Here is a 20428-nt window from a genome sequence, read left to right as displayed (position 1 = left end):
CATGAAAGGTCAATATGACCTAAAAGAGCAGTTGAAAGTGGGATCTTGGGAGAGCAGAATGTGGAAAAAATGTAGAGCATTCTGGTTGAATTCTGTCCAGTTGCTTGGAGGTGGAACGCAGTTTAGATCTCTTTGCCAGTGGACAAATCTCTGGAATAGTTCATCGTTGTGCATAGTTCTTTCCCATGGAAGATACCCAGTGAAAACTGTGTAGAGAAGCACACCAAGGGCCCATATGTCAACACTGGGATCCAAGATTATGCTTTCTCTGGGTTTCAATTCAGAGAGCTCTGGAGCCATGTAGGGTATAATGGGTGCCATGGATGGAACCAGACTGCCAACAACCTGAGTGAGACCAAAGTTACTCAGTTTGATGTGGTGATATTCCTTGTCCATTAGTAGGACATTATCTGGTTTCACATCTCTATGCACCAGACCCCTACTGTGCATGTACTGCAGAGCTCTAATCAACTGCAATGCACAACGCTTTACCATCACTTCTGGGATTCCGACCTAGAAAAGTAAGGGAGATCATTAGACGTGCTCTACTTGAATTTAAAATGGTATATGAATTTATCAGATCTGAAGTATTTTTAGCAAATCTAGCACATCCAAAACCTCTCTAGAAATATGAAACCTCCTTGTGCATGTTCTTTCTGAATAATTATCAAAAATATATTTCCAATATGGCTTAATATCCAAATTCCATTTATTACTTGACAATTTGATATTGAAATACTTACACCATCCTGAATTAGAGAGTGGAGGGATCCTGCAAGAGCCAATTCCTGGGTCAGAACATAATGGTCCATGGAATCCCTAAAGGAGGGGTAAGTGAAAATGATGCCTTCGTAACTTGATAAATAGGTGGACACGTGTAATTCGTGAATGAAAGCTTCCAACTTTGTTCAGTCCTTATTCATAAATTTCAGGGCAACAATGTTTCCTTGTTAGATATAAATGCAAACATTTAAAATGTAAAAAAAAACACACAAATGCAATGCAGGAATTGGCTAATAAACTTTGAATCGTCCTAAAAAGTTTCTCCATTTTGGAAAATATTTGTTAGCATACTTTGTGATGCATTTTCTTCCAATGAACCGTAATGCTGAGATCTTGCTGATCAACAATAGGCAATCTTTGTCAATGTTCTAATCTCTAGCCAATAAGTAAAGCTGCTGAACTGATGACCATTCAATTTAAATCCGAATTCAATAATGGGGAATATACAAATTTTAAGCCAGAAGACTCCTATAAAGCTGTTCTCTGGTTAAAAAGAAATCCTATACACTATTAGACAAATTTTACTTAATAGAAAAATTTACTTTCTTCAGAATCCCCATTTACCACTGTTTCAAACCCCATTGACCACACAACTAATGGATTACATAGAATGTTTTCTTAAGCTTTTCATGCTAACTCTTTAGACATTTCTTAAGGTAATAGGCATTTAGCACAGTAACCATTCTGCATTATCATTAAATGAATGATTAACACTTTTGGTAGGCTTACCGGTTTTCATCTCACGAGCCATGAGAACTTGACCATAGGTTCCTTGGCCAAGATGTTGCAAGACTTGGAAATCACTTTCACCAATCTTCTAAATCTCAAATTCTACAGTCCCTTCCATTCCTGGTTAGAAGATATATGGTTTTGAAGACACTGTCACACAAATACATGATTAGTGCTATGGAATATGTAGGCATTATATAAATGAATAGCAAAAGGTAATTACTAGAGATGAGCGAGCACCAAAATGCTCGAGTGCTCGTTACTCGAGTCAAACTTTCAGTGATGCTCGAGGGTTCGTTTTGAGTAACCAACCCCATTGAAGTCAATGGGCGACTCGAGCATTTTTGTATATCGCCGATGCTCGCTAAGGTTTTCATTTGTGAATATCTGCAAAACCCAAGAAAGTGATGGAAACGACACAAACGGATAGGGCAGGTGAGGAGCAACATGCAGGGCTGCATTTTGGGCTCCAAGGTCTCACTATTAAGCCACAATAGTGGCAAGAGTGAGACCCCCCTCCCCCCCCCCCCCCCCCGCACTGTCAGCATAAAGATCGTTCTCCTCTGCCACAGCTGTAACAGCTGTGGCAGAGAAGAAAGATGTTAGCCCATTGAATTCAATGGAGCTGGCAATACAGCCAGCTCCATTGAAAGCAATGGGCTGCCAGCGAGCGCGAGATGAATTTTTGGGAAGGGCTTAAAAATATAAGCCCTTACCTGAAAATCATCCTAAAATGTGTAAAAATAAAAAAAAGTATACTCGCCTTTCCGTTGCAGCCGGAGTTCAGCCGCGTCTGGCCAGCAGTTCTCCTGAACTGCTCTAAGTAGTATTCAGCAGCCGGGGATTTAAAATCCCCGCCTGCTGAATGAGCTGCCTCTGATTGGTCACAGCCTCACCAATCAGAGGCAGCTCTCACTCACACCCATCTATGAATTCATGGATGCCTCGCCGGCAGCTTTCAATGGAGCCAGCTGTATTGCCGGCTCCATTGAATTCAATGGTCAGTGCTCGTTTAATCGAGACGAGTACCGCGTGGTGCTCGTCTCGAGTAACGAGCATCTCGAGCACCCTAATACTCGAACGAGCATCAAGCTCGGACGAGTATGCTCGCTCATCTCTAGTAATTACAAAAATATAGGAAACCTAACATGACAATTTGAAGATCAAACTACAAAACCTAATATTGAGTATCTCAAATGGAACAGTGATTGAGTTATTAAAACACAAAATGGAGATTTTTAAAAAGTGGAAACCTAGTATAAATAAAAACATACCCGGGTAATGAAGATCCGCTTGTGTTCTATGGAGAATGTGGTGTTCTGGGTGGCAAGAGCTTGAGTGTCTCAATCCACAAGGTAAACTCTTGAGGAGTTTTAGGAGATCCAGTGCTCAAGAAGTGACTGTAGTCCAAGAGGTCCAACTGTCTTTTATGGCCAAGAGCTTGAGGTCCCTCCAGTTCCAAAGATAATGGAAACTAAATGCTCCGTCGTATGCAAATGAAGATTTCACCTGCAAGTTGACCTTTTTAGAAAGGTTTTGTTGTGACTGGACATTATAGGATTAGCTCATGTGAGGTGGATACTAGGGAGAAGTCAAGGTTTTCTTGCCATCTGTTTGCCATTTCCTAATATAGTCAAGACATTTGGGGGCTTTAGACATACTATCGTCCCCCTCTATCCTTAGTTGTGGGGCAACTTTTGCTTCTATGCAATGTATACGGCTTTCTCTTTTATAGCCATTTCAAAACCATCTTTAAATTATGTGGCATGTGCCTCTCGTGCCATATCTATTACATGAAAGCTCATACAGGCAACCAAAGAGATGAACTTTGTCTATTGATAAAAAGGTATTCAAGTTTTATGTAAAAACAAAGCTTACAAGGGTTGTACCAGAATATCAAGTTACCGCTTAAATGCAGGATAAGGGATAACTTGATGATTGGAGAGGAACTTGCTTCTGAGACCCCCGTGGATCTGAATAATGGGCCTCCCGTGTCCCGATTTCCAGTTGCTGCAGGGATCGCTACGCTCCTGCAGTGACCTCACTCTGAATGGAGTATTGCCTGCGCATGCTGCATGCTCAGTGCTTCGTTTATTTCAAAGGAGTGATGATAATACCTGAGTAGGTGTGCAATTTGTGTACTTGGCAGCTCCATTGAAAGCAAATGGAGCTTGTGCAACCAGCTTTCCATTCAGTCTTCTCATTGTTTGGGGGGGGGGGGGGTGATGCAGTAAACTCTGCAGGGAGGAGAGTGTGGAATATGGGACCAAGCAAAACAGAGAAATATGGGCTCACCTCGCCAGCAGTAACTTCCAATGTTGCAGGGAGATCTGAATTTCAACGGGAGCTCCGTCCTCAAACAGCCGGCGGCAGACGGCTAAATTCCATATGCAGAAAAATAGAAGTGGAGAGGAGCTGCGACCGTTAAAAAAAAGTTTCCATACTTTATTGAATAAAAAGCATACAGCTCACAGGTCCACGCTGAACGCGTTTCGGCTACAGTAGCCTTTGTCAACAGTGGAATATGGGACCCCGATTCTTGAGATCAGCTAGGGTTTCAGCAATGATACTTCCACTGATCAAGTTATAACTTATCCTGTGAAATAGTGAACAACTTGTTCTGATAAAACCCATTTTGAGAAAATCTCCTGCCGCCCCGCTGTGAGTCAGTTATACTAGCTCCTGTGCAGCAGCAGGAGACTGGGTATGTGCTGGGATGAGTGTTGGGCATAGTTTGCCTGACTCTCGTCCCGTCTAAATAGGCCTTTAGACTGGCCATTTACTCAATTATGCTGACTGCTATAAAAAGTTAATATTTGGACAGTTACATTTAGTATTTTGGCGTTATAGAAGTTAGAATTAAATACCAAAGTGCAAAATAAAAATGTTTCATGAATTTTTAATTTAAAATCCTCTTTTTATGACTACGGGGTCTTTTTTGTGATGCGATCAACAAAAAAAAAAAACTTATTAGGCCACTTTTACATGCCTATATTTTGGTAGTTTTGGTTTATGAATACTGATGCAAAATAAGAGTGGGTCCACTGACCAGACGTGATGCAAGCCAAAGAAAAGAGTAGATCCTACATAGAAACAGCATAAACGAAAGATTTGCAAGTACTGATGTCTGAATGAACCCTCAATGTGATGGCCGAGAATCGCACCCATCAGACATTTGGGGTATTTACTAAGGATAAAGCCATCAAGGTCTATTGTTGGGAGACCCATTCAGGGAGAAATGTAAATAAGGAAATGTTTACTCCAACTAGTATTGGGCCTTCAGGCAACTGTTCTCATTCCCAATTTATTATTCCACCCTTAACTATGTAGCTAATATAAAAACCAATAAACATAAGTAATTGTAACACTACTGGACCACAACATCCAGCACAGGTATGGTAATGAGCTGTAAACAGCTGACCATTGGAATAATGAGATCCTGTGAGCACAAGGCTAGGCGGGGAGAAGGGAATAATATGGCTGCAGAAAGTGCTAAAACATGTCTTACTACTTTTCTAAGATTTGAGTTGGGAGGTAAGACGGTCAAAGCAAAAAAATATTAACCCTTTCCAGTGAAGGTAGATACCACCACACTCCTAAACACCTACTACACCAATTACTTCTCCCATCCCATTTTCATGAATCAAGTACATTTTCCATTGTACTTTGCCAATAAGACCCAACTAGGGTAGGGGAAAATGCAACCTCTTCCTTCCCTATAGCTACTCAACTGGGTAAAGACTTGGGAAAATTACTATTTTGCCAAAGCCTTCAGTTATTTTGTGATTTTCAAAGCTATACTTCCCAACCAGGGTTCCTGCAAAATTTGGGGGCTCTTGAGCCCTGATCAGGGGGTCCCCAGAGCACAGTGACAAGACTTGTGACTTCTGCAAAAGGCAAAGTGATTTCAGTCTGGTTAAAGTACTAAACATGTCCGAGCCAAATTATAACACTGGAGAAGAATTATGGAAGCTTTACCTCCCCTACACCGAGCTTCCTTAAGACCGCTGTCAGACCAGCGTGTCACGTCCGTAATACTTGTTTCTGATGATATGCGGTTACTACGTTCTGTATTTGCTGGTGTTTTCTGCAGGGTAAATGCGGATCCGTATTTGCCCAATAGAAAATATCAATAAACGCAAATGTGGAGGCAAAAGCTGAAAAAAGGAGCGCTTGCTGTTCATTAAAAAAACAAAACCCAACCATCAGTCCATCAATAATGCCATGTGAGATAAGTAGATTTAAATCCTCTGTATTATGAGCCGCAAAAATATGGAGTAAAATATGCTGGTGGGAAAAGTGGCCAAATGTTGGAATGGAGTTATGGGTTTCTTAAGAAGTCGTGTGTGTGTGTGTGTGTGTGTGTGTCTATTTTTTTTTCAGTGATTTCTCTGCAGTAGTGACTATTTGCTTGGCATTATTTTAATCCTAAGTGCATATAAAATATAGCTAAGTATGGCAGCAATATCTACATATGGCTCATGTTTGTCATTTGTAACAATAATTTTGTAGGTTTTCCTGCCTGTTCCTGCACTTACAAATGTTCACAATCTACAGCCACATTGTATGGATTACCACCACTGAAATAATGCCACATATGGAGATAGCCATTTCCAAAGCTATATATGCGACAACTGTTTTTCAATGTTTTCTTATTTTTAATATATTTTTTCCCTTCCGGCCCATCTTGTACAGTGGGCTCCATATAATCAGCTGCTACAAGTATAAAAGTTACTTTCAGCTTTAAAACGTTCTTGTGCATTAACACAGGAACAAAAATTGCTGATGGAATGGAGGTGGAGCGGGATGGAGATTGAGGCCCGCCTGCCTCCATTCACAGTCATGTTCATAAGTGACTATTTACACGAGCCGATCAGTCATTCAATATTCTGCATGCAGAAACTCAATGACATACGAGAAGCGAACAAAATCTCATTTATCATTCAGTGGAAATGCATGCAGCGATTGAATGCCAGTCATTCAGATTCTAGCTGGATGTGTGAATCTGAATGAGTTATCTGCCCGTTTAAAAAATGTAACTTTTTTTTTTTTAGTTTTTTTTTTTTTTAATCTGCTTACTATTTTGCTTATCACTGAAAAGTCCTTGAGACTAAAAAAAACTTTTATTAATATTAAAGATAAAAAACCACGTCCTCCGCTCTGGGGTGGTTAAACTAAACATACACACAGCTTCAGACAAGCACACAGACATTCATCTAACCATGAGACGAATTGGGAATTGGCAACTATTGCAGCAACTAGCGGGATGTATAAACCCCAGATGTTGGAGAAATTGCAATCTATAAATTGTAGCGGTAGGTAGAGAACGCTACAGAATGTTGGAAGATTGCAGTCTCTAGATTGTAGCGATAGATAACGCTACATTAAAGGACGATTTACAGTCGCATGAAGTTGATCTAGAGAGGAATTGATCGATAGCTTGTTAATCCGCTAGTTTCGTTCCTTTAAATACTATAGTAGTTAGAGCGCTGTAGTACCACGTTATTGAACCCACGTGCTAATCCGTATTGCCTCCCACTAAAACGATGATAATGGTCTATTCAGACCCAAAGTTTACTGGATCAAGTATGAGGGTCAGAAAGTAACCAAATAACAATACTTTTGATTACACTGTGACTTTACTAAGTGAATTGTCACATGAAGTCACAACTTAGTCGCGGAAATAGTTCCATGACTGAATTGCTGTAATATCAATGAAAATTGGCAGTGTGACAGATTGCTCTTGAAAACAAAATTAGAGCAGTCAACTGTTATTATAGGGCTGCTTGTTTTGCAGAGCTGTATATAAAGAAAAAACAATCAGAACTGTAGTCTGATATCAGAACTATCGTTGACGCGTTTGCACAGTGTAAGGGGATGTTAACCACTGCTTCATCAGGACGAGATGGTAAGTATATTATTGGTTGTTAATTAGGCTGAATGAAGGAGCAGCAGAACGCAGGTTGTTACAATTTGTGAAATAGACTGCGTCTGTCTTGATGTTCCTTCTCACGGAGAAGTGCCAAGAGGGCTGATAGTGATTATAGGAGCGATTGGAGGGCTAGATTGATGCACTATAAATAGATAAATAGCCGCCTAATGATATATACAACAGAGCCCCAACGGGCAGCACTTCTGTCTGACAGACCTGGTAACTGTCTGCAGAGGGTCCGTTTATGTAGGGATAGCGCCGCCTCCCAGGGCGCGGATTGGCAAATGCACCAATAGAATGAGACCCAGGGACCCGCTGCCCTACGCCATACAATCACGTGATACGTCACGTTGTATGACGCAGGGTCACATGACGCCGCGTGATGTCTAGCGCATGTTGGTGACGTTGGAATCATTTGTTAGCATTGCATAGAGCTAAATGAGGACCGCCCAGTAAACCTCCTGGCGAGATGTGATACGTCACACTATGTTGACATGGGGTCACGTGAGCGGCTTGCGCCGCGTGACCTCTGACGCATATGGATGACATTGGGGTCACCTGACAACATTGCATTGGGCTATGTGAAGACCGCCCCGTTAGTCCTCTTGCGAGTAGGGGGCGGATACACCATTAAATTGGGGCGTGGCAAACGAACCCCGCGCTGGTATAGGAATTAATGCATGTTTTCATAAAGATCGCACTTAATCTTTTTATGGCATTGATAGCGATAATGTGACCCATAATAGAAAAAGTGCATATTGTATTAATAGTTGAGATAATATTTAAATTTGGCAAATGATCTTCAATAATATGCTATGTTCGGTCATTTATATATCAATAGTCACATAGGATTGGAGATACAGAATAGTAAACCAATGCGGTATACAGTTGTCAGTAAGGCCTTGAGTGTCCTCGTTAGCATAAAGGTTCGTATATCACAGCATCAATTAGGTGAATAAGGGAAAAAATGATGATTTTTTTTTTGAACAATAGATTACATAACGTTGCAATGTGTGATTCAATCAAAATATGGGGTAATTTGACAAAACACTAAATTCCTGAACGTGGAATTATTTGTATTTTTCTGGGAATCCTGGATGATGCGCCTACTGAAAAGAATCCTTAAATAATGACAGACTGAAGGTAAGTGGTTTGAGTTCCACGATATGAAGCGGTGGAACCATTAAATGAGTAGGTCCTAAGATGACTAAACCATGCAAATGATGGACTCAGATATTGTGGTATTGCATAAGAAGACTTAATATAAATTGAATGAAGAATTTCTTTACAACGGAAGCTTTAGATGAACGGAACAAACGATAGATTATCATTGAGACCTTTGGGTGCTAAACAGTCCAATCGATGAATCCAAAAGGCCTCTTTTTGGAGTACCTTTTGATTCATATCTCCTTTACGACCATTGTCGCGTATGATTTCAATACCTCTGAATATCACTGATTCGGGGTGATCAGGATGTTTTTCTCTCATATGAGTAGATAGGCTGGTTGGTTCATTTCTCTGAATGTTACCAAGATGAGCCAAGGTGCGTCTAAGCAACTGCTGGATCGTTTTCCCCACGTAATCTTTTGGACATGGGCATGTTGCTAAATATACTACATATGACGATCTGCAGTTGATAAAATCGCGGATGGTATAGGTTTGTCCAGTCGACGCACTTTGGAATTGTTTAGTTTTCCTCATGAAGGGACAGGCTTTACAGCCATGGCACCGAAAAAAACCAACCAGTGTGGTGGTAGTAAGCCAGGTTGAGGGAATAGGCGGTCTTCTGTAATGGCTCCGCATGAGACGATCTTTTAAGCTCCTGCCTCTTCTATAGGTGATTGCTGGGTATGATTGCAAGAAATCGACCAAATCCGCATCATCACGCAGGATGTCCCAATATTTTGAGATGATGTTTTTAATCCTGGGAGCTTCATCATCAAATGTGCCAATCAGTCGTATGGTGTTTTCTCCACCTAATTTTGTTTTTCCTCTTAGTAATTCCGTTCGTGTCATGTTGGTCGCTTCCTCACGTGCCTTATCCAAGACATCTAAAGGGTAGCCCCTATTGAGAAATCTGCGAGATTTCGAGATAAATTCCTCCTCGCTGGAACAATTGCGTCTTGCACGAATAAATTGTCCCTTGGGGATACCGTTTTTCAAAGGTCTGGGATAATGACTCTGATAATGTAAGAAATTATTAGTAGAAGTGGGTTTTTCTATAGAGTGTTAAAAGCCCCGTTTCCGTTTTGGATATTGAAAGGTCCAAAAAAGTTAGACTGCCTCTGAATTTCGGACGTGAGAAAGAGACCCAATGAATTTTTATTAAGCTCTTTAACAAAGTCAAGGAACTGGATGTCTGTTCCTGTCCATAAGATGAAAATGTCATCAATATATCGAATCCACATGTCGATATATTTGGTCCACGTGGTGTTGGTGTCGTTAAAGACGTACTTTTCCTCCCACCAGCCCAGGTACAGACACGCATAATGGGGAGCACATGGGCCCCCATAGCGGTCCCCCTGAGCTGGTGGAAGTACTTTCGGTCGAACACAAAGTAATTGTGCTCCAATATGAACTGTAGTAGTTCAAGAACCATCTCGTTGTGATTAGAGAAGTGTCTACCTCGCTGTTGTAGGTAAAATCTGGTGGCCTTTAAACCGCCCGTATGGGGGATGGAGGTATATCGTGCCTCAACATCGAGACTGGCCAAGAATGTAGTGTCAGAGACGTAAAGATCTTGTAAGCGTCTTAAAACGTCAGTCGTATCTTGTACAAAGGATGGCAAAGATTCCACAAAGGGTTTTAGAATGGTTTCTCAATGTATTGGCTCGACGCCTGCGTGACACTATTGATGCCAGATACAATGGGGCGCCCCTTGAGCAAAGACAAACCTTTGTGAATCTTGGGGATACCGTAAAATGTAGGTATTTGAGGATGTTTGGGGTACAGGAAGTTGAATTCATTTCGACTGATAAGGTTTCGATCAACCACTTGTGACAAGATTTCATGAAGGTCCCTCTGATAAGAACAAGTAGGATCATGATCCAATCTTCCATAATTAGTATTGTCGCTCAACATAGACATACACATTTCTCTGTATGAGTGGTCATCCAAAACCACAAGATTCCCACCCTTATCCGACTGCTTGATCACAATGGTCTTGTCGTTTTCAATTTGGAGTAGGGCTTTTTTCTCAGAGTGACTTAAATTTTGGTAATGAAATCGTTTTTTACCATCTGATAAAGTTTTTAATTCATCAGTCACTAGTTTTTCAAAAATATCAATGTAGGGGGAATCATTAATAGGCGGCACACTCGTGTTCCTCAGTTTAAGAGAAGTAAAGGGACCTTCTCCCGGTGGTTTATTGGCTTCAATTGCCAATTCTTCAAGATCATTAAGGGCCTGCAAGTCCTCAATGTCTAGTCCCAGTTCAGCACTTTTCTTTCGGTTCTGAATTGCATAAAATTTTTTTCCATTTAAGTTTCCTTAAAAAGAGTGCAATATCTTTTTTCCATATAAATGGATCATATCGACACGTAGGGATGAATGAAAGACCTTTACTTAGAACTTGTGTTTCATCTATAGAAAGGGGTCTCGAGGAAAGATTAATAATCTGAAAATCATCTTTTTTAGACAAAGTAGGACATACGATTTGGTCCAATGTGGGGGAGACAGAGCTTAATGCATTGTCAATGGAATTAGTCCTCCCAGTTATTGTTGATGAGGTTTTCAGCGTTCCCGCATCAGGTAGTGGTAAATGGGGGGGACCTAAAAAACGGTCAGATGGATCCTGATAGTTTCTACCGCGATTTTTAGCTCGACCCCCGACCTTGATCTCTCCCTTTCGGTTTCGGGAATTAAGATCTTCCTGAGGCATCACTACCAGAGAGTTCACTTTCTGAGGAACTTAATTCTGATGTTGCAGCTACTGTGACATCATACACCTTATTGTCAGAGAAGTCCTTCATATCACGTTTGAACTGGTGATGTTTTCTCTCCTTAAGGTACGATGTATATTTTTTTACAGTAGATTTAAGAATTTTTTTCCTTTTTTCAAATTCATCATCATCTGAAAATTTTTTTATTTGGATGATAGCCTCATCGAGCGTTTTGATATTTTCATGTATCTTTCTTTCTTCTTGTAGTAATAACCTCATAAATTTGAAAGAACTCTTGGATGCCTCCTGCTCCCAGACTTTGATAAAGGAAGGGGTTCGCATCTTTACCAGTGGTAGAGTGTTAATTCTCAATCCTCTGGGGATAAATTTTATTGAGATATTTAGTTAGCCCCTGAATCTCCCACCACGATCGTATGAATTCTTTATATACCACTGTGAGATTTTTGAATGCATGGTTAATGGATATTTGATTGGAATTGGAAAAATTCTCATTCGAAAAGACCATGTTGGCCTCGACTAGCCAGGGTGCCGTGTCGACACTACCTGATAGAAAACTTGCCATTCTATAGTTTAGAAGTCACTGTGACAATTAAGGCTCTTAGAGCAAATACAACCTTATCACTGAAAAGTTAGTGTGGCAAATATATAAATGGGACTTACCCGGTGTAGGTGGGTGGGCCTGGTGTGTGACCCCCCCCCCCCCCCACCAAACACCTCCACATCCTGGTAGGCGTTTTATATATTACTGGAATTCCTTGATCCAAATTTCCTAGAACTCCTCACTCCAGTCCAGAAAAAAATGAAATAAAACACAAGGAGCAAGCAGGGATCTGTCGCACCACTAGGTGGTGATGCGACAATATATCAGTGATCATAAGAAAAATGAAAAAAGATCCAGCGCTCCAGAAAAACCTTTCTGACTCAAATTAGTCAAAGGCTCCTTTAATATGCATACATACTTTTATTGAAAATATATCTAAATATGTCCGACGCGTTTCGTCACCTAACTGCGACTTTTTCAAGGAGCCTTTGACTAATTTGAGTCAGAAAGGTTTTTCTGGAGCGCTGGATCTTTTTTCATTTTTCTTATATTCACAGTCTATGTAAACAGGTAATCTTGCATTTAGTGTGAATTGAGGTGAATGGATGGCACAGTCTCTTATTGCCATCTATTTATGGCTCAGGTTGGGGATGCAGGGCTGCAATTATCGGAGTGATTGCCCTGCTTAAGGCAGGGGTTTTCCCTCTTATAGCTGATGGGGCTAGATTTCCTCCCCTCTTTGGTTGTAATTGGTATTTGTTTTAGCGTTATACGTGGAACTTACTGACGTTCAATTGTCCTATGTGAACATTGCCTTGCGTCCGTTCTGAATGTGGTGCTTTAATGCTCATAGCTGATGTAACCTCACCATTGACTGCTTCCTAAGGCAGAGAGTTCCAAAGTATTATTGCTCTTACATAAAGAACCACCACCTATGTTGTGTAGCAACCTTTTTACATCTAAACATAAAGGATGCCCCTTTTTCACAGTGCTGCATAAAACGTGCTGATGGTTGAGGATCTCTATAGTAACCCTGATATATTTTATTAAATGATGCTCACATTGATGCCCTCTCTGGGTACTGTAGTCCACCCATTCAAGTTTTTTCTTTTGTTGCCCTAGCTTGAGCTCAGATCTGACTTTCTGTGCATCAGTACCTAAACCTAAAAGCTATATTCCATGTTTGGACTGACTAGTGATGGAACTATGTTCTCCTGATACGCACCCCAGTTATATTTAGATTGTCTAGATAACATGTAAAATAAATGACTTTTGTTCATATGTTCTGCTGGAAGCAAAAATGGAATACCAATTTTAATATTTTTGAATAATTTACTCACAAAGAAAATTGTTCAAAGCAGACATTTTATTACATTGCATTTTATTAGGGTAATGATATGCATGTAGTGATGGTATGCTATTCGAGAGTTGTCACCAACTCTGATGTTCTAAATTATTTCCACCTCCGATCCCAAGCAAAGCTTGGGGTCATTAGGCCAATAGAGCAACATAGACTCACTGGAGCTGGATAGAGATTCATCAGTGTTATCTGTCACAATGATGCATTCAATATCCCCATGGTTTTCACCACAATGAAATGCTCTTCTTCAACGATGATCACTTCATTGACATAATGACCCATCTCAACATCCTCCTCTTCAATAACAATTTCTACAATTTCTTCTACTCCCCATGAAAGGTCAATATGGTTTAGGAGAGCAGTTGAAAGTGTCCTGGTCCTGGGATCTTGGGAGAGCAGAATGTGGAAAAAATGTTCAGCATTCTGGTTGAATTCGGTCCAGTTGCTTGGAGGTGGAACGCAGTCTAGGTCTCTTTGCCAGTGGACAAATCTCTGGAATAGTTTATCGTTGTGCATAGCTTTTTCCCATGGAAGATACCCAGTGAAAACTCTGTAGAGAAGCACCCCAAGGGCCCATATGTCAACACTGGGATCCAAGATTAAGCTGTCCCTGGGTTTCAATTGACAAAGCTCTGGAGCCATGTAAGGTATAATTGGTGCCATGGATGGAACCAGACTGCCAACGACCTGAGTCAGACCAAAGTTACTCAGTTTGATGTGGTGACATTCATTGTCCATTAGTAAGACATTGTCTGGTTTCACATCTCTATGCACCAGACCCCTACTGTGCATGTACTCCAGATCTCCAATCAACTGCAATTCACAATGCTTCACCATCACTTCTGGGATTCTGACCTAGAAAAGTAAGGTAGACCATTAGATATGTGCCTAACTTGAGTTCAAAATGGTATATGAATTTATCAGATCTGGAGTATTTTTTTAAGCAAATTTAGTACATCTAAAAGATTTCTCACTAGAAATAAGAAACATCCTTGTGCATTCCTTCAGAATAATTATCAAAAATATATTTTCAATATGGCTTAATATCCAAATTGATATTGAAAATACTTACACCAGCCTGGATTAGAGAATGGAGAGAACCTGCAGGAGCCAATTCCTGGGTCAGAACTAATGGTCCATGGTATCCTAAAGGAGGGGCAAGTGAATATAATGCCTTTGTAACATGACAAATAGGTGGACACGCGTAGTTCACGGATGAAAGCTTCCAATTTTGTTTTGTCCCTCATCAATTTCAGGGCCACAATGTTTATGGTTTAGATGTGTTTTGTTTTTTATACTTTTTTTTTCCTGAATTTAAAATGTTTAGTATACCTAATCATAACACAAGAATTGGCATATAAATTTTGAATATTTGTCTTAAAGAGTTTCTCCATTGTGGACAATATTTGTTAGAAGGGTTGCTTGGACAAAAGCTCCTCACAAAGAACACTGACAAAGATTGCTGATTGTTGATCAGTGAGATCTTAGTTTTAGTGTTCTACTCTCTGGCCAATAAGTAAAGATGTTGAATAGATGATCCATTGATGTAAACCAGAGTTCAATTATTGGGTATTAGAAATGAGCGAGCATACTCGTCCGAGCTTGATGCTCGTTCGAGTATTAGGGTACTTGAGATGCTCGTTACTCGAGACGAGCACCACGCGATGTTCGAGTCACTTCCATTTTCTTCCCAGAAAGGTGGGCGCCATTTTCTGGCCAATAGAAACACTGGGAAGGCATTACAACTTCCTCCTATGAAGTTCCAGCCCTATCCCACCCCCCTGCAGTGAGTGGCTGGGGAGATCAGGTGACACCCGCGTATAGAAACTGGAGCCGGCCGCGGCTCGCCACAGATGCACGCTGAGAGACATTAGGGAAAGTGCTATCCTGCTGTAGCTGCTATAGGGAGAGTGTTAGGCTGTTATCTTCGTCTTCAAGAACCCCAACGGTCCTTCTTAGGGCCACATCTGACTGTGTGCAGTACTGTTGAGGCTGCTTTTAGCAGTTTCGCAAATTTTTTTTTTTGTATATCTGGTGTGCAGACCATAGCGTCCTCAGTCTGCAGTCATTTTACTGAGTATAGGGGCAGTACTGGTGAGGCAGGGACAGTGGTACAGGGAAAGATATACTGGCTATATAGGCAGTGGGCTTTTTCAAAAAAATTGGAAAAAAAAATCTTTGCGCTGCCTGTGACCGTGTTCAGTTTACTGCGTGTTTGCTGGGGGTAGTAGTCGCTCACTATTACCCAGCTAGGTGTTACTGCAGCCTTGCGCACTGTGCTTTCAATAACCACAGTCATCCTCCAACAGGGAAATCCATATACAGGTTATATAGGCAGTGGGCTTTTTCCCAAAAATTGGACAAAAATACTATATTTGGGCTGCCTGTGACCGTCTTCAGTTTACTGCATGTCTGCTGGGGGTAGTAGTCGCTCATTAATACCCAGCCTTGCGCATAATTTCTTCTGGCTGCACTGTGCCTGCCAACCCTCTGCAGTGTGTGCCTCTGGTTCCTCCTCATCACAGAGGCAATTATAAATTGACATGAGGGTAGTGTGGCTATGAAGTGAGCGTGTGGCAAGGGGTCAGCTGAAGGGAGCGCAGTGACCCTTTTGTGTGTTCAGCAGACGCTGGGTCGTGTGGGGGGATTGGGCAGCATGTTACCCAGGAGAAGTGGCAGCGGAGTGTCATGCAGGCAGTGATTGTGATTTGTTGGAGGTAGTGTGGTGCTTAGCTAAGGTATGCCTTGCTAATGGGGGTTTTTCAGAAGTAAAAATTGTTGGGGGGGGCACTCTTGCCGCTATTGTGGCTTAACATTGGGACCTGGGAACTTGAGATGCAGCCCAACATGTAGCCCCTCGCCTGCCCTATCCGTTTCTGTGTCGTTCCCATCACTTTCTTGAATTTCCCAGATTTTCACAAATGAAAACCTTAGTGGAGCATAGGTCCCATACAAAAATGCTCGGGTCGCCCATTGACTTCAATGGGGTTTGTTACTTGAAACGAACCCTCGAGCATCGCGGGAAGTTTGACTTGAGTAAGGAGCACCCGAGCATTTTGGTGCTCGCTCATCTCTATTGGGTATCTAAAAATATTTTCTAAGCCAGAAAACTTCAACAGAAAAATGTGTTTTCTGGTTAAAAAGAAATCATATACCCAATTAGACAATTTTTATGTAATGGAATGGTTGACCTTGTTCAGAACCCCCATTTACCGCTTTTTCTAGCCCCACTGACCATACAACTAATGGTTAACATAGCATAAAAAGCACAAGAAAACATTCTAACTCCAAACATTTCTTAAGGTAATAAGCCTTTAGCACAGTAACCATTCTAAGTTAATTATTAAATGTATGATAAATAGAGATGAGCGAACGTACTCGGTAAGGCCGATTTTGCAATCGAGCACTGCGATTTTCGAGTACTTCACTAATCGGGTGAAAAGTACTCGGGGGCGCTGTGTGGCGGGGCGTGGCGTGGTGGAGCGGGGGGTAGCAGCGTGGAACAGGTGGGAGCTCTCTCTCTCCCTCTCCCCACCACTCCCCTCTGCAACCCCCCCGCTCACCCACAGCGCCCCCGAGTACTTTTCACCCGAGTAGTGAAGTACTCGAAAATCGCGGTGCTCGATTGCGAAATCGGCCTTACCGAGTACGTTCGCTCAGCTCTAATGATAAACATTTTTGGTGGGGTTACCGGTTTTCATCTCACAAGCCATGAACTTGACCATAGGTCCCCTGGCCAAGATGTTTCAAGACTTGGAAATCAATTTCATCAATTTTCTGAATCTCAAATTCTGCATTGCCTTCCATTGCTGCTTAGAAGATGTACTTTTTTGAAGACACTGTTGCATATAAGAAATATCTGATTAGTCCTATGGGATATGTAGGCATGATATAAATTAAGGGGGCAACCTTTGTTTCTATGGAATGTATATGATTTTTTTTAAAAACAAAATTAAAAATGAAATGATTATCGGCCCTTGCAAAGAGGAGTCAGTCCATATTTCAACGACTACTGACGACAAAAAATGGCACTTACGACAAAAAAAATAAAAAAACTACAAATTAAGATGCACACACTATTTTTTTTTTTTTTTTGTATACCCCCTTCACCACTTTTTTAGTACAGAACAGGCTAGACAAAAAGTGACAGCCAATCAGATTTACAATAATCTTATAGAGGAGCTTTTCATAGCTATATGTGTAGTCTTACAGTGGTGTATTGGGCCCATATCCATAACCTCTTGAAGCTTCATCCTTCGGTTTTACCCTTTATTGGTAAAATTATTTAATATATTGCATAAAACACCCTTGTATAAAAAAAAATATTACATAGGCCATAACCTTATTGGCTAACTAAGAGTTTGCAAACTCTTCTGCTTCTATAGCTAATGAATGTTTAACTATTTTTCATGGTCTTTTATGAGCAGAGCCAGGATTTCCCAGATTTTGGTGAAGCGAAATCTTAAAAATGTTAAATACTCGGGTCTCTTAATATATTTGTTCATAGATATCTGTAGCCTAATTTGGTCAAAATGTGTGTTTAAAAATGTCCTTTTTCTCAGTTTGACAAGCCAGTCTAAGGAGCAATTTTCAGCAATGGTTATCCTGTATGAACATGTGACAAAACAGGGTGTTGAGCAAAATATCACTGTTTGTTTCAGCTTACTGAAAATTTGTTCAGTAGTCACTTAATTCCAAACAATGTAAACACATTCACAGTGAATGTGCAGCCAGAAGATATCTTTGGCGTGCTCCATCTGTCCAGCGCTCCACAACATTCACTGATCTCTATGCATTTTGATAGGCGCTTGTTTGATTTTTTTTTTTGTTTTTTTTGACACAGGCCAAAAATCAGCTTATAGGAATGAATGACCAGAACTGCGATCGTTCATCCCCCATAGGCTGGCAGTACATCTTCACATGGGGACATGTAGGGCTGATCAGCAATCACTTATGTTCGCAAACTGATCAACTGGTAGACCTGTTCATTTAATCCTTCCATTCCCTGCCCACTATTGTAAAAGGACTCCTTTGCAGATGTAGTTGCAATCAAAATTAATCCCCCACCCACCCCCCCTCTGCAAGATCGGTTTATTTGCCAAATTTACAAGCTTTCAGCAGTTTGCAAAAATCAACCAGATAAGAACCAGTTATCAGAAGTCGTGTTGAGCTTTTTAAGGGATTTCTCCAAATTCCCAAAAAATGGCTTTTTCAATTTCAGAATTATTCCACTCTTTTATGACGTGTCTTTTATACTTGGAGCACCTTTTGCTCTTATGACACCAGACTCTAACTGCGTTCTTAAGGAACCCTAGAACCTTCCTCATGGGAAATGGCCAAAAAAACCCTAAAAATCCTGGGTTTGCATGCTGCAACTGCTGCCTTAAAATCCAGTCAAAGATGTTTTTGGTGACTGACGGACGCTCAATCTTCCAGGGCTGCTTCTGAAGCCCAGCCTTGTAGGCAGCACAATCCTTTCAGTGTATGCTTCATTCTTCCTCCAGACCTGCTGATCCATAGGGCCAAAAAGTTCGTTTTGTTTGATCACTATATAGAACAGAATCCTTTTTAGGTTTTGTGGCTTATTTACATAAGCGATGAAACAAAACAAGGACATTTCAGGCCCATCGGAGGTATGTCTGGAGGAGGAAGAATGAGGCATATACTGAGAAACAAAACACCCTACTGACAGTGAGGAATGGTGGTGGCAGGTCAGAACGGTGAAAGGGGCTTTATTAATTACAAAAGATAGTTATGAAAGGGTTGAATAATTCTGAGATTGCAGTAATCATTAAAAATGGCATTTTGTAGTGAATCAGGAGAAAACGCTTATATTAGGTAACTGTTTTTTTTTTCTTTTTTTTTTGCAAAAAGGTGAAAGTTTGTAAAATAAACCCAATTGCAATGATTGAATATTTGATCACAGCTGTAAACTCCATTTATAGCAGAAGTAAACTGACAATAATTTACATTCTTATTCTGGCCATTTACCCCATTGTGCTGACTGCTATAGAAAGCCAGTAGTTTGTATTAATAATGCCTAAATACTACATTTAACTGTCCAAAGTGCAAAAAAAAAAATTTTTTTTAAACCTCTTTTTTGACTAGTGTCTTTAAAAAAAAAAAAAGTAGCTTGAATCACAAATCTTTCTATTAGGCCATCTTCACGTGCCCATATTTTGGTCTTTATTTTGCATCAGTATTTGTAAGCCAAAACCAGGAGTGGGTCCAATAAGCAGAAGTGATGCAAATCTTTCCTTTATACTGTTTCTATGTAGGTTTCATTCTCGGTTTTGGCTTGTAAATACTGATGTCTGAATGAACCCTCCATGTGATGGCTGGAAATCACACCCATCAGACATTTAGGGTATTTACTAGGGATGAAGCCATCAAGGTCTATTGTTGGGATACCCATTCAGGAGGAAATGTAAATAAGGAAACATTTACTCCAACTAGTCTTGGGCCTTCAGGCAATGGTTCTCATTACCAATTTATTATTCCACCCTTAACTGTGTAGCTAAAACCAATAAACATAAGTAATTGTAACACTACTGGGCCACAACATCCAGCACTGATAGGATAATGAGCTGTAAATGGCTGACTATTGTAGTAATGAGATCTTGTGAGCACAAGGCTAGGCGGGGAGAAGGGAATAATAAGGCAGCTGAAAGTGCTAAAGACTTTGAGTTCTGATCAAGGCAAAAAAAAAATAACCCTTTCCAGTGCAGGTAGATACCCCCACACCCCTAACCGCCCACTACAGCAATTACTGCTCCCATTCATTTTCATGAATCAAGGACATTTTCCATTGTACTTTGCAATCTTTACCCAGTTCAGTAGCTTTGGGGGAAGGAAGAAGTTGCTAATTAGACCCAACTAGGGTAGAGAAAAATGCAAACACTTGGGAAAATTACTATTTTGCCAAAGCCTTCAGTTATTTTGTGATTTCAAAGCTATATTTCCAAACCAGGGTTCCTAGGAACTCTGGGGATTCTTCAGTCCTGGTCAGGGGGTCCCCAGAGGACAGCAACAAGACGTGTGACTTCTGCAAAAGGCAAAGTGATTTCAGTCTGGTCAAAGTACTAAACATGTCTGAGCCAAATTATAACACTGGAGGAGAATTAGGGAAGCTTTACCTGCCCCTACACTGAGCTTCCTTAAGACCGCTGTCAGACGAGCGT

At 40.8% G+C, this 20428-nt stretch overlaps 1 protein-coding gene and 2 pseudogenes across 1 annotated transcript in view; 1 reads left to right on the top strand and 2 right to left on the bottom strand.

Moving 5' to 3' along the window:
* EVA1A (eva-1 homolog A, regulator of programmed cell death) overlaps positions 1 to 20428 on the top strand; it is an 814688-nt gene that overhangs the window by 358855 nt on the left and 435405 nt on the right. The gene's annotated exons all lie outside the window — the stretch shown is intronic.
* On the bottom strand, positions 10 to 3716 carry LOC136616372 (serine/threonine-protein kinase SBK1-like; annotated as a pseudogene).
* LOC136616356 (serine/threonine-protein kinase SBK1-like) lies at positions 13440 to 17054 on the bottom strand (annotated as a pseudogene).

Source organism: Eleutherodactylus coqui, chromosome 1 (assembly GCF_035609145.1).
Source record: "Eleutherodactylus coqui strain aEleCoq1 chromosome 1, aEleCoq1.hap1, whole genome shotgun sequence".
Taxonomy (NCBI): domain Eukaryota; kingdom Metazoa; phylum Chordata; class Amphibia; order Anura; family Eleutherodactylidae; genus Eleutherodactylus; species Eleutherodactylus coqui.
Note: the sequence above shows the minus strand (reverse complement) of the source record. Positions and strands in the feature narration are given on the sequence as shown.